General features: G+C 40.9%; 1 protein-coding gene across 2 annotated transcripts in view; it reads left to right on the top strand.

Annotated features, from left to right (window-relative positions):
* Window positions 1–999: 999 nt before the first annotated feature.
* FOCAD (focadhesin) overlaps window positions 1,000–14,363 on the top strand; it is a 313,353-nt gene continuing 299,989 nt past the window's right edge. For both annotated transcript variants that reach the window (XM_060102011.1, XM_060102015.1), the window contains exon 1: window positions 1,000–1,056. The gene's annotated coding sequence lies outside the window, so the exon portion shown is untranslated. The remainder of the gene's footprint in view (window positions 1,057–14,363) is intronic.

Genomic DNA, 14,363 nt, shown 5'->3' with positions numbered 1-14,363 from the left:
AAAAAGACCAATGCCAAGGCCCCACAGCAGAGCTATTAAAACAGAATCTCTAGAAATGGGGCTCAGCTACTGGTATTTTAAAAAAACCTCCTCAAATGCTTGTAAAGGTGCACTAGGGTTTAGTAACTGCTGGGTAAGTCAGGTTCTCTAGAGCAACTTGTCTTAACTATTTCATCTTGTATATAATTTTCACTTTTGCCATCCACAATCAGAATTCCATTTTGTCATAACCTCATCTTTTTTTCCTGCTGCCTCTTTTAGCTTCTGTTCCATGGTGCCAGGTGTCTTAGAGCCTTCTTATGAAAATGCGTGTTCATGCACGGGTGGACACTCAATAAGTATTAGACAAAAATAATAACAACAATAAAAGTAACAATTATGGCCGCCAGTTCTCCCCAAATTAAATCAACAGAAATGCCTGGGCCAGGACGACCTGCAGGACTACCCAACAGGTGGATAATGTCACTGTAGCATCAAGAACTGCAATGTTCTGCGCTGGCCAAGTGAAGTAAAGATACCAAGCAGCAGCTACAAGGCGAAGAACGAAACCGCAAGTCTGCCGGCTGTATTAAAATGTCTGAATCCTAATGTTATCGGTATTACTTTTTTCCCGGGAAACAAAATCTCCAAATACCAAGAAGCTGCTTTGCACCGCCAAAAGCTGCATAGGGGCAGGCTGCCAACAGGACCGTCCGGACACGCTGCAGTGGCAGCTCCAGGCGGGTTCCTTTAAACTGCCTTCCCCTGGGCCAACTCTCCACTGCGGCGCAGCCCCACAGCCAGCACTTGCACGCGCCGCCCTACCTACCCCCAGGCGTCTGCGGAGCCGCGCTTCTCCGCCCACGCTGCCTTCCAGCCGCAGTGCGCGGCCTTGGCCTTGAACGCGCGTGCGCGCGAGCGGGGGCGGGCGGGCCGAGGTTGGAGGAGGCGGGGCAGGCCCTTGCCGTCTGCAGTCCATTGGCTGTCTCCCCGTAGTCCCCGCCCCCAGGCTTTCGAGACGGCGGGGCGGGCCACGTCAGGCAGCCGGCGTGGGGCTGAGCTTGTGGCAGAAGGAAGGTAAGCTATGCGGGTGGCAGGCGGCTGGCTGCGGGCCGCTACCTCCAGCACAGAGGCCACTGGATCGCACCCGCCGGTGGCCTGACTCAGCTTGCTGGGAGGGAGGCTGAGGCCCTGTGGGCCTGGAGCTCTGATGGGAGATGGGGCAGTGGAGCATGTGGTGGCAGGGCCGCGTCGCGGTGTGGGCGGCCAGGAAGGGGACAGGTCTTGCCGTTTGCCCTCGTCCTGTCCTGTCTGGGTTCTGAACTCCTGAAGGACTAGGCCTTCTACGTTAGAGAGCTTTCGGATGCCTGGGTGGGGCCGGCTCCGGTGCCTGCGGTGGGGCTCAGCGGGATCCCGACTCGGAAACAGGTCGGCGTGATCTTTGCATACCTTCCTGCAGCAGGTTGCAGTCGTCCCACTCTCCCCCGACCGATTCCCTTCTCGAAGGCAGCACAGGGGATTCCAGCCCTGTCCTGCTCGTCCTGGGGTGACTGTCTCATCCTAATTTCCAGTGACTCACTTAGATCCTGTCCACTTTAATGCAAAGGCTTATGGGTAAGCAGGGCCTGTTTTCAGACCTCCTGGTTCTCTGGCTCTGTCCTCATTTGCAGGAATTCCCTGAAGAAACAGTATATATCTGTATCTCTCTATATATATCACATACATGTATGAATGTATGTTTTGAAATGTCTGCAACCCCTATACAAAGATTTGCAGAGACTTGCAACTGTGTTGCCCCTACTCTCCATGAGTTTTAATTTCAGCCATGGCATCCTGATCCCTCAGTTTAGTTTCTGAATTTGGAGCTTCTAAAATCAATGAAATCATGCTATCAAGTATCATGCAATCAATCATTCATCTATTCAACACTTTTTTGATGTGTTTCTTCATGGTCAAGGTCTTATGCCGTAAACTAAAATGGGCATTCCCTGTCTTTTTCTTCCAGTGTATCTGCCGGTTTTATTGTCTAGATTTGATGATTCAATTTCAGGTTCTAGATTTAGGCACAGAAGCTTATGATCCTGTATCATAAGCTATAGCTCTTCTGGGACCTCATTCAGTTTTCCTTTCTTTCACCTCTGGTAAGCCTCAGACTATGATGGCCTTGAGGCATAATCCTGCTAAGTATCGCTAAAGACCCTAGGTCTCAGGCACCTATCCATAAAGTGAGGTGATGGGGTTAGAAATATTTAGTAATATTGAGATATTCAAGGACAGGATGGGCAGATTGCATGTTTACTGAACTGTGTTAACAGTTGAGAAGTGACCATTTAAAAAACCCTGGATATATTTTAAGATTATATGTTTTACTCTTCCTGAATCTGTCCATATTGACTTTTTGACTAGCAAGCAAGTGCATGTTTACAATTTTGATTCACATCCAATTCCTGCACTCAAAGCACTATGACTCATCTAAATTTTGAAATGTAATAATCAGGAGCTTTTTAATGTTACATTTAAAGATATGATATAAAAACATTGGATAAGAATGCAATTTTTGAAGCATTTTTACTTGCTTTAGTAGATTAGTGGTAACTAAAACCTCTGCCTTGGTTATTTGCTTACTTGGTTAATATTAGGTAGTTGTCATCACCTGGCTAATGTCTTTCAGTATCATGTCTTTGTTAACATTTATTTTATCAACCTAAAATTTACTGGATTTTAATTGATTGCTGTCTCCAGTTGAGAATTGATAACCAAAAGGTAAATAAATCATTAGCTTGAGAATAAAAATGCCCATAGAGATGTAACAGTAGTTTTTCATTTGTTGATTGATTGATGGTACTTATTAAGCAATTCGTTTAGCCTTCCTGCAGGTGTTAAATTTCTAGAATAGTTTGGTTCACAAATGGTTCACAAACCATTAGGTGAATTAAATTAAACCCCTATATCAGTATTAGGGGTTTGGAAAATTTAAGAAAGTTGAACTTTAAAAAATTTTGCTTTTGCTAGATCTTTCTTGTTCTAGAAATGGAGCAGATTAAGATGGGAAGACCGAGGAGAAATGCTAGAGCTGAGGAAAAAAATCTAAGTGGAGTCTTCTGGTTTAAAATTTGGGGAGACTCAGGGGATTCAGGTGTATATGAAAATATCTGTGTGAAGGAAAAAAATTAAAATTTCAGGAGGAAAGCACAATGAAACTGAAATTAAAACTGTATTTGGAAGAAATGTAAGGAAATAGTAGTTTCAGGATTATTCATGGGTCTATAGCAAAACCTGATCTTGATATTTCTTGATTGATGACAACGAGCTCAGTTTATCTCAAAAAAGAAACCTGGGTGATAATTTAAACTTTGATCAGGTGGGCAATAGATGTTTCTTTAGGAGATGTGAAATCTATAAGTATTATATATTTTTTAAAAGTACTACAGATCTAGAGATGAGCAATATAATACAATATGATATAGTTATATAAGTATAATATATATCTTTGATTCACAATTAGTGATAAATTGTTTGGAGGTTGTGTGTACTATTTCCACACGATAGGAAACACATTTGCTAAGCTAATAGGACAAGGGATGTTTGTCATTTTTCTCCCATTTCAATTATTTGAAACAGATTTTTCAAGCAATGTGGAAGATCCCATCTCTTTTCAAACAATAGATTGAACATTGTTGTTTTTATAAATTGGGTCCACCAAGTACTTCTGGCCTCATAATTTTTTAACCTGTTCCAAGCCACATTGGAAGTAATATAATTGCATTTATGATTTAAAAATTTTGTTAATTTGTATTGGCTTTCATTCAGTTAGCCTGAGTTACTTTAGTTTTATATATTTTGAAGACATTTCAAAAGCTATGACATTAAATACTGTAAAATTTTCCATTGTTCATGAAGGGAAAACATTTCTTTAGGCCCAAGGAAGTTGAGAATTCAAACTGCATAGATAAGTTTGTTATTATTTATTTAACGATTCATGATTTCACTTACTGGGGACCAATGACACATTCCACTCAAGCTTCTAACCTGAAGATTTCAATTCTTTCCATTGTTTTAGAATATATCCTCTAATCTCTTTTTGGTCAGATAAAGTGCTCATTTGGCTGATAAGTGTGTTGAACAAATGTTATAATTGTGAATGTTGAACTATAGTTTTGTTAAGAGGTTTTCTGGCTGCCAGGGTGTATCTTTCCCTCCTCTTTTGACAAACCTTTTTCTTTGGCCTTGCTGCTCTCAGAATTTACTTTGAATTTTACTCTGTTTAACAGTCATTGAACTGGTTGGTTTATGCGATCAGACCTTCAGGTTTTAGCATATGCTGATAGGACAAAACATGGAGGGAGTGGAGGAGACTTTTTATTAAAGTTGTTTTGAATTGCTGAAACATGTAAATAAATGGAATTTTTACAGATTCATACACGTTAAAGATATTGTATTCATTATTTATTTTTTCACTCAGTAAAGACAGAGCATCTGCTCTGGTCCCAAGTCCCTAACTTTTCTTCAGGAGTTTATAGTATTGCTTGGAAGCCACAGACAAGGCCAAAATACAATGAGATAAATATTATAATTAGATGTATGCATCGAGTATAGTGGGGAATAGAGGAAAACTGTGTGAGTGTGAGATTTTAGGACATTCAGAAGAGGCTTTCTGGAGGCATTTTCATCGGAACTGAATTTTGAGAGCAAGTAAGGATTGTTTGGTGAGGATGGTGGATAAGACATTGTAGGCACAAGAAAGAACTAAGGCCAAATGAACAAGTTACAGACAAAACACAGACTTTAATGTGTTAAGGAGAGAATAGAGAGATGAGGTTTAATAAGTAAACAAACACCAAATAATAAAAGGCCCTCTTCCCCACCACGTTAAAGGTTTTGAACATTATCCTTCAGGCTGTGGGGGTCCATGGGGAAGAGATTTTAAGTGGAGGAAAGTTAAGATCAGTTTTATGTGGCAATGTGCAGAATGAATTGTAGTGGAGCAAGGCCCAGTTGTGAAGGCAAGATATGATAGAACTCCAAATTATGCAGTGGGGCTCGAGGATAGGATGGATGCAAGGTATATTAAGATGGTGAAGTTGGTGCCCACTTGGAAATGTGGGATGAGGAGAAGGTAGAGTCAAGGATGCTTCCTAGGTTTATGACTTCCTAAGATAGGAATCACACGAGGATTATCACATGTATGGGAGAATAAGATCGGTCTTGAACATGCCTTTTGGTCACACAATTGGTGCTATTCAGTGGGCAGTTGGCCACATTCATCTGGGGATGAGGAAAGGGATTCTAGGTAATCTAGAGATTAAAATGTTATTGACATATAAGTGACAGTGAAAACAGTGTTGAGAGTGGATGTGATACCTAAGACAGAGTTTGTGGAATAAGAAAGAATAAAACAGAAGAGGAACTCTGGGAAGCACCACTATATAAGGAAGATGATCCGATGAAAAAGACTGAGAAAGAACAGCCTAATGACAGTGGAGCTCTAGAAGACAAGGAGGGAGAGAATTTGAGAAGGCGAGAATGGTCAGCTGTCAAATACCATCAGGAATGGAAGAAAGAGCTGACTAGAGATTTTGGGAGAGTTTACCAGTTAGGCAAGGAGCATTCATTTGTAGTGACACTAGTTCATATAATTGTGTGACTTTCTGTAGCAAAATTCAGTAGAACTAGAGATTATGAATAGTTGGAATGATCCAGTATTTGGATTTTGTAATGTACCTATTGTAGGAATGCAAGGGAATTCAAGCTATTGACGAGATGGTGGTTGAAGTGATGGAATGTGAGGTTTAGACTGGATAGAGGTGATGCCCAGGCCAGGAGTAGGCTGAAAGATTGAGAGAAAATAATTGGTTCAAGGGATTAGAAGTCAGAATGAAGTAAATATACACGTGTAGGTAGGTATAAGGGAGATAGCTGATAGGATAGCAGTACTCTGTAGTCTGAGTAGAATATTGGAGTTTTAGATTTTTAGAGTGCTGATGGAGTATAGGGTTTGGCCATGGTTGTAGATGGATGAAATGGAGGTGACATGAAGGTGTTCAAGAACAATGAGACTGGTGTGTTGGATGAATCACTCACCTAGACGTTGACCCCAGATGATTGTGTACCCAGGGTGGAGAGAGATACTATGAGATAGACCATGGTTTCTGAGGTTTTAGATTGCCAGTGGTAGCGATCAGTATACATGAGAGATGAAGATACCTGGATATGCACCCTCAGAGGTGTGGGGTAGATGGTATGGAAATATTCTTCTGAGCCTTGGAGCTTGGAAGGATGATTATTAGCCTTCACTGAAGTGGCCAGCAAAGAAGAAAAGTCTAGTTTTTGTAGGCCTAAGAGGTAGGGGAAGCATCTAATGAAGAGGCTGAGCATCTAATAACAAAACTCATTGACCATGGTATCCGAGACCAAAAGGTTGGGACTGTTTAGTGTTTAGTGAGGAGGAAGGCAGGTTAGAAAAAAGTTAGATTTGAGTGTGAGGGTGACAGTTTTTCTGAAGCGCATGGCTGGCTTTGAAGTTAAAAATAGTAGTTTGGATTTCAAGTTTTGGTGAAGCCTCCTGTTATCAACTTTATCCATGAAATAATTACAGTTTCAGTAGTAGGATAGCAGGTATAGGTCTAGTTCCAAATTTAAAAATATACCTCCAATGAATATTTATGTTATGAGAAAGGAGAGGGTTTTTGCTTTTTGCACCTCTTTTTGACCTTTGGACTTCCGAAATATTTGGCAAATACAGTTGACCCTTGAACAACATGGGTTTGAACTGAGAGGATCCACTTATACTTGGATTTTTTTCAATAAATATGTGCTACAGTACTACACGATCCATGGTTGGTTGGATCCATGCATGTGGAACCGTGGGTAGGGAGGGCGGACCGTAAAGCCATATGCGAGTTTTCCACTCCAGGGAGGGTCAGCGCCCCTCAGCGCCACATTGTTCAAGAGTCAGCTGTACTTCTCATCACATGTGACAACTCCCATCTACTAGGATGCCTGGAAGGTTTTGTTGAGCGTTTTTAGGTTGGTTCTGGTCTCGGAGGTGTGAAAAATGCCTTGATAACTGATGACAGTTGCCATGGATGTGGGAGGTGCGTGTACCTGATTTCCCTCTGATTTCTCTCCTATTATTTTAGGACTGAGATTCTTGTGGAATAGTCTCTGTGTTTCTAAGGAGAATTTCTCGCTCATGCACGAAGATTCCTTTCACCTACTCCAGGATTTGGCTCCAGTGTCTCTCCTGCAAGATCACATTTTCCCTCATTACTGGATTATTCCCTTCAGTATCTAAACATGCTGTTATTTCTCCTACTTTAAAATAATTACTCTTTCTTGACCCCATTTCCTCCTTATGCCACCACACAACTTCCCTTTTTGGCAAAACTTATGTGTCCAATTACTTCCTCCCATTTGTTATTAAACTCACTTTCATCAGACTTTCTCCCTTGCTACTCTAAAGAAAAAATTGCTTTCCTCAAAGTCACTAATGACTTTCATTTTGCTAAGTCCAAAGATCTGTTTTTAATCCTCATCTTTTACTTGACAGATCATTTTCCCAACTTTATTGACATGTGATTGACACATAACTTTGTGTAAGTTTAAGGTACAGCATGTTGATTTGATACATTTAGAAGTTGCAAAATGATTTCCACCATAGTATGAGCCACCACCTGTATCCTGTCACATAGTTACCATTTCCTATCAGCAGTTTTGGAAACAGTTGATCACTCTCTGCTTCTTGCCACACTGTCTTCCCTTAGTATCAAAGATGCTACTGTTCCTGGTTTTCCTCCTACCCCTCTGCTCCTTTTCAATTCCTTTACTGGTTCTTTCTTATCTCTCTGACCTCTCAACATTGAAGAGCTCCTGGGCTCAGTCCTCATGGTCCTAAATACTGGCTTTAAATACTAATAATGCCCTATTAGCCCCCAAATATATATATATATATATTTGCCTGGAGCTTTTCCTTTGAACTCTAGACTCTGTGTATCCAGATGCCTCCTCAGCATTTCTTTTTGGATGACTAATAGAAATCTCAAATTCAGCTCCTGATTTTCTTCCTATACCTGCTTCACCTGTGGTCTTCCCCATCTCAATTCATGGAAACTTGACAATTTCCATGACTTGGGCGAACATCTTGGGTGTCATCCCTGACTCATCTCTCACAAGCTACCTGTAAACTATTAGGAAAGCCTATTGGCTGTCCCTTCAAAATATGTCTAGAATCTGAGTACTTCTCACTACCCACTGCTCTCACTCTAGTCTAAGCCTCCATTGCCTACGTCCTTGATGTTGTGACAGCCTCTGTATCAGTCATCTATTACCACTCACCGTCGGAATTTAGTGGCTTAAAGCAACAATCATTTATTTATGGTTCTGGTGCTGGCAATTTGGATCAGCCTTGGGGAGGTTGGGGTGGGGGGAGTTCTTTTGCTGGTGGGCTCACTCATGTAGCAAATGGGGACTGGTGGGTTTGGAGACTTCAGCTGGGATGGCTTATCTCTGCTGCACCAGGACCAGTAAGCTGTCCCATGCTTCTTAACACCGTGGTCTAATAGAGCCAAGAGAGCGAGAGGGAACTGTATGGCCTTTTGAGATGTAGACTAAGAATTCCCACAACTTCATTTCTCCCACTGTTGCTCATAGTTACAAAGACAGTCCAAATCCAAGGGGATGTTGAAATAGACTACTTATGAGAGGAGCAGCAAAGGTACTTTGTAAGGAAATGTGCATACAGGAACAGGGAAGAATTTGGGGCCATTTTTTTGCAAGTTGCCGTAGCCTCCTAACTGATCTATTCTCTCTTTGTCTCCTACCATATTGTCAGCAGAGTAGCCAAAGTGATTATTTTTAAAACATAAGATTTCTTTTCTCTTCCAAAACCCTCTGATGGCTTCCCATTGCCACCCAAAGTAAAAAGCAAAGTCTTTACTGTGGCCCGTGAGGCTTGCCTCCATCTGACCCCTTTGTTGCTTCTCCAACTTCATTTCCAACTACTCTCCACTCACTCACTAACTCTGCTCAGTTAGCCTCTTTGCTCTTCCTCAAACATCTGACACATGCTCTCACCATGGCTTTTTTAAAAAAAAATCTTTATTGGAGTATAACTGCTTCACAGTAGTGTGTTAGTTTCTGTTGCACAACAAAGTGAATCAGCTATATGTATACATATATCCCCATATCTCCTCCCTCTTGCATCTCCCTCCCACCCTCCCTATCCCACCCCCTAGGTCGTCACAAAGCATTGAGTTTATCTCCCTGTGCTATGCAGCAGCTTCCCACTAGCTAGCTATTTTACATTTGGTAGTGTATATATGTCCGTGCCACTCTCTCACTTCATCCCAGCTTCCCCCTCCCCCCACCACGTGTCCTCAGGTCCATTCTCTACGTTTGCATCTTTATTCCTGTCCTGCCACTAGGTTCATCAGTACCTTTTTTTTTTTTTTTTAAGGTTCCATATATATGTGTTGGCATACGGTATTTGTGTTTCTCTTTCTGACTTAGTTCACTCTGTATGACAGACTCTAGTTCCATCCACCCCAGTACAAATAACTCAATTTTGTTTTGTTTTATGGCTGAGTAATATTCCATTGTATATATATGCCACATCTTCTTTATCCATTCATCTGTCGATGGACACTTAGGTTGCTTCCATGTCCTGACTATTGTAACTAGTGCTGCAATGAACATTGTGGTACATGACTCTTTTTGAATTATGGTTTTCTCAGGATATATGCCTAGTAGTGGGATTGCTGGGTCATATGGTAGTTCTATTTTTAGTTTTTTAAGGAACCTCCATACTGTTCTCCATAGTGGCTGTATCAATTTACATTCCCACCAACAGTGCAGGAGGGTTCCCTTTTCACCACACCCTTTCCAGCATTTATTGTTTGTAGAATTTTTGATGATAGCCATTCTGACCAGTGTGAGGTGATACCTCATTGTAGTTTTGATTTGCATTTCTCTAATAATGAATGATGTTGAACATCTTTTCATGTGCCTCTTGGCCATCTGTATGTCTTCTTTGGTGAAATGTCTATTTATGTCTTCTGCCAATTTTTTTTTTTTTTTTTTTTTTTCGGTACATGGGCCTCTCACTGTTGTGGCCTCTCCCGTTGCAGAGCACAGGCTCCGGATGCGCAGGCTCAGCAGCCATGGCTCACGGGCCCAGCCGCTCCACGGTACGTGGGATCTTCCCAGACCGGGGAACGAACCCATGTCCCCTGCATTGGCAGGCGGACTCTCAACCACTGTGCCACCAGGGTAGCCCGATTCTGCCAATTTTTTAATTGGGTTGTTTCTTTTTTTGATATTGAGCTCCATGAGCTGTGTGTATATTTTGGAGATTAATCGTTTGTCCGTTGTTTCATTTGCAAATATTTTCTCCCATTCTGAGGGTTGTCTTTTCGTCTTGTTTATGGTTTCCTTTGCTGTACAAAAGCTTTTAATTTTAATTAGGTCCCATTTGTTTATTTTTGATTTTATTTTTATTACTCTAGAGGTGGGTCAAAAAAGATCTTGCTGTGGTTTATGTCAGAGTGTTTTTCCTATGTTTTCCTCTAAGAGTTTTATAGTGTCTGGTCTTAAATTTATATCTTTAATCCATTTGGTGTTTATTTTTGTGTATGGTGTTAGGTAATGTTCTAATTTCATCCTTTTACATGTAGCTGTGCAGTTTTCTGGCACCACTTATTGAAGAGGCTGTCTTCACTGTATGTTCTTGCCTCCTTTGTCGTAAATTAGGTGACTATATGTGTGTGGGTTTATCTCTGGGCTTTCTATCCTGTACCATTGATCTATATTTCTGTTTTTGTGCCAGTACCATACTGTGTTGATTACTATAGCTTTGTAGTATAGTTTGAAGTCGGGGAACCTGATTCCTCCAGCTCCGTTCTTCTTTCTCAAGATTGCTTTGGCTATTCAGGGTCTTTTTAAAAAATTATTTATTTATTTATTTATTTATTTTGGCTGCACTGGGTCTTAGTTGTAGCACATGGGATCTTCGTTGCAGCATACAGGATCTTTAGCTGTGGCATGGAGGCTCTTAGTTGTGGATGTGGACTCTTAGTTGCAGCATGCATGTGAGATCTAGTTCCCCAACCAGGGATCAAACCTGTGCCCCCTGCAGTGGAAGCACAGAGTCTTAACCACTGGACTGCCAGGTAAGTCCCCAGTTTGAATTTTTTTAGGCAAGAGTATTCTTGGAGGGTTCTGTGTATTTCTTCTTATTCCTTTACATCATAAGGACACAGTGTCTGGTTTCTCACTTTTAATGATGCTAAGATGAATCAATGGGTTCAGGTGGTATCATTCAGAGCCCTCTAATATAAAGTTCCCATCATCCTTTAACTTAATTCTTTTAGCAACAATTGAGTCACTCACAAATCAATTAGATATTAACAAAGTGACTTCATATTTTTAAAGGTTTTTTTTTAAAGAAATGAATATATTTTCATTTTCTTCACATTTCTCTTTACAGTATCACTTCACAACCAATTTTTCCCATCCCCCCTCCCTGAATCCTAAATTTGCTCAGTCACAGTGCCTTCAGAATGTATTGAACATATAACATAAAGCTTGGAAGGAGTTATGAAATGGAATGGACAATGAAGGCTGAGTGAATAGGGAAGTAAGGATTATCTACCCACCTACATACTAATTTGCCTGTCTCCCCTCCCTCCTTTATATCTCCCTCTTTTTACTTCGTGAGATTTTCCGCTCTGTAGGATAGTTAGGGTTTAGCAGGCCACTGAGGCCTTATGGGGATTAGAAAGTGGGACATGTGCTGACAGCAGCATTGGTATTGGGTATGAATTGAATGCACATCCAGGCTAGAGCTAAGCATACAAAATTTAACATTTGTTTTGTTATAGTGAAGATTGGCTTCAAATAAAATTGAGAAGATGAAGCTTGTACTCTCTGCACTTAGCACCCTTTTGTCATGTAGCCTTTCCTTCCTGACATAGACAAAAGTAAATTGCACCCCATGGATTTAGGAGACTTGCACATTGCTGCACTGTTTCAAAAACAAGACACCTTTAGTCTTCTGCATGTCAGTATGTGACTGCATCTTTCTTCCACTTGTCTGAACTGAAAACCTTGGGGTCACCCTTCACTCTTCTTACATTCCACATCCAGTCCATTAGCAAATTCTGTCAAAATGTGTGTAGACTCTGACGTCTTCCCATCTCTACTGCTGTTCTCTTTGTCCAAGAAAATATGGTTTCTTTCCTGGATTATTGCCATAATCTCCTAACTGGTCTCCTTCTTCCCATCCTTGCCCACTTATGGCCTGTTCTCCAGAGAAGCTAGAATGAACTTTTAAAAATGACTGTCAAGCATGCCATCTCCTTGTCCCAAAGCGTCTAGGACTACCTGTGCCACTTAGGAACATCCAGAGCCCACAGCGTCTACAGGGGCTTCTGTCATCTGGGCCCCTGCTTCACTCTGTCATCTCTTACTGCCCAGCTTGAGCACTTGCACCAACCATACTGGTGTCCTTGGTCTTCCCTGAATTTGTCACATGTGCTTCTACTTCAGGGTTGTTGCCCTTAGTGTTCCTTCTGTCTGGAATGCTCAGTATTTCCTCCCAGTCTGTGTCCAAATGTCACTATATCAGAAAGACCTGTCGGGCTTCCCTGGTGGCGCAGTGGTTGAGAGTCCGCCTGCCGATGCAGGGGACACGGGTTCGTGCCCCGGTCCAGGAAGATCCCACATGCCGCAGAGTGGCTGGGCCCGTGAGCCATGGCCGCTGAGCCTGCACGTCCAGAGCCTGTGCTCCACAATGGGAGAGGCCACAACAGTGAGAGGCCCGCATACCGCAAAAAAAAAAAAAAAAAAAGAAAGACCTGTCTTTATTCTTTGACAGATGCTGAAACATGTAAAGACCGCCCGAAAATTTATCTATCGATGACAACAGTTTTGTTGTATATGCATTTTTGGAATGCACATATGTTTATGTTGCATATATGCATATACGTTATATATGCATTTTTGGAAAGTTAAAGGAAAAATTAAACTCTTTGTATTATAATTTAAGCAATTAAAAATAACTATCCTTTATAAAGTTCAGTCATGCTAGATGAATAAGTTTTACAGATCTGCTCTACAACATAGTGCCAATTGTTAACAGTACGGTATTGTGCACTCCACAAAATGAAAACAAAAGGACACAGGGAACTTTGGAAGGTGTTGCATATGTCTATTATGTTGATTGTGGTGATGGTATCACGGGTGTTTGCACATGTCTAAACTCATCAAATTGCACACATTAAATAAGTGCATTTCTTTGTACATCAATTATACTTCAATAAATCTGTTAAAAAATACCTCTGTTGACTGAGGCCAACATCCTTGATTAAAATGAGATTGGAGGAAGTTGAACACACTGGAGGAACACTTAATTTTTTTCAGGGACAGATGGACTAATCTTCTGGCAAACAATTTAGAATCAAAGGTAATTCTGTTAGCTTAGTTGTTTGGAACTCTGCAGGACCATTATAGCATCTAATAACTCAAAGGTGTGACTTTCTCATTAAATAGCTCTTAATAAGCAGTGTAATTGGATCAAGTGAGGCTTTTTATCTTGGTGTGTGCTGTGGTGAAACTGCCTCTTTAGACAGTGATAGAAGACCATGGTTTGAAGTGAATAAATAAGATCACGAATTTTTTTTATTGAGACTAAAACATTGATCTTACACTTTTATTTGAAGAGAATTAATAATTTCTATTTAATGTAAAGTAATGTATGCCCATTGTAGGGGGGCAAATTAAATGTAGCAAATATAAGGAGGAGAGGAATAGTATGTAATCAGTCATCAACTTATTAACCAGAAATGAACTTAACATTTTTGCATATTCACTTTTTTCCTGAATCTTGTGTCTTTATATCTATAATTTAAACTTGGTCGTGTTCACCATTGTGTATAAAAATTTCTTACAATTTTTTTACTCTGTCATGAGCATTTCTTTATATTATTAAAACTCTTTATAAATGTTTTTCACATTACTAATCAAAATTTTACCTGCATATTCCTTAGCTTACCTTTTAGATCAATCAGTGAATAACTTTGCACAAAAGAAGCTTGCTTTTAAGCCTTTTGTATTCTTACACTTTTGAAATGGGAGGTGAATAGAACTTGAAGCATGTATGCCACACTTTGGGATATAGCCAAGAAGTGCCAAACACTAAGGTCAGATGATCAGTAAGTACCCTGACTGCCCACTCCCACAGAGTGGGTTAGTTTTGGACCTACCCCAGACTTTCAGATTTACTGTGCTAAGTTCTCTATGGAATTGAGTACGGTGGGTTGGGGCTTGGGGAGATGCTTGTGATCCTGGGAACCATGCTGATTCTGCCTTACATCTGAGGCTTTGCTCCA

This window comes from Mesoplodon densirostris, chromosome 6, assembly GCF_025265405.1.
Source record: "Mesoplodon densirostris isolate mMesDen1 chromosome 6, mMesDen1 primary haplotype, whole genome shotgun sequence".
NCBI classification, from domain to species: Eukaryota; Metazoa; Chordata; class Mammalia; order Artiodactyla; family Ziphiidae; genus Mesoplodon; species Mesoplodon densirostris.
Note: the sequence above shows the minus strand (reverse complement) of the source record. Positions and strands in the feature narration are given on the sequence as shown.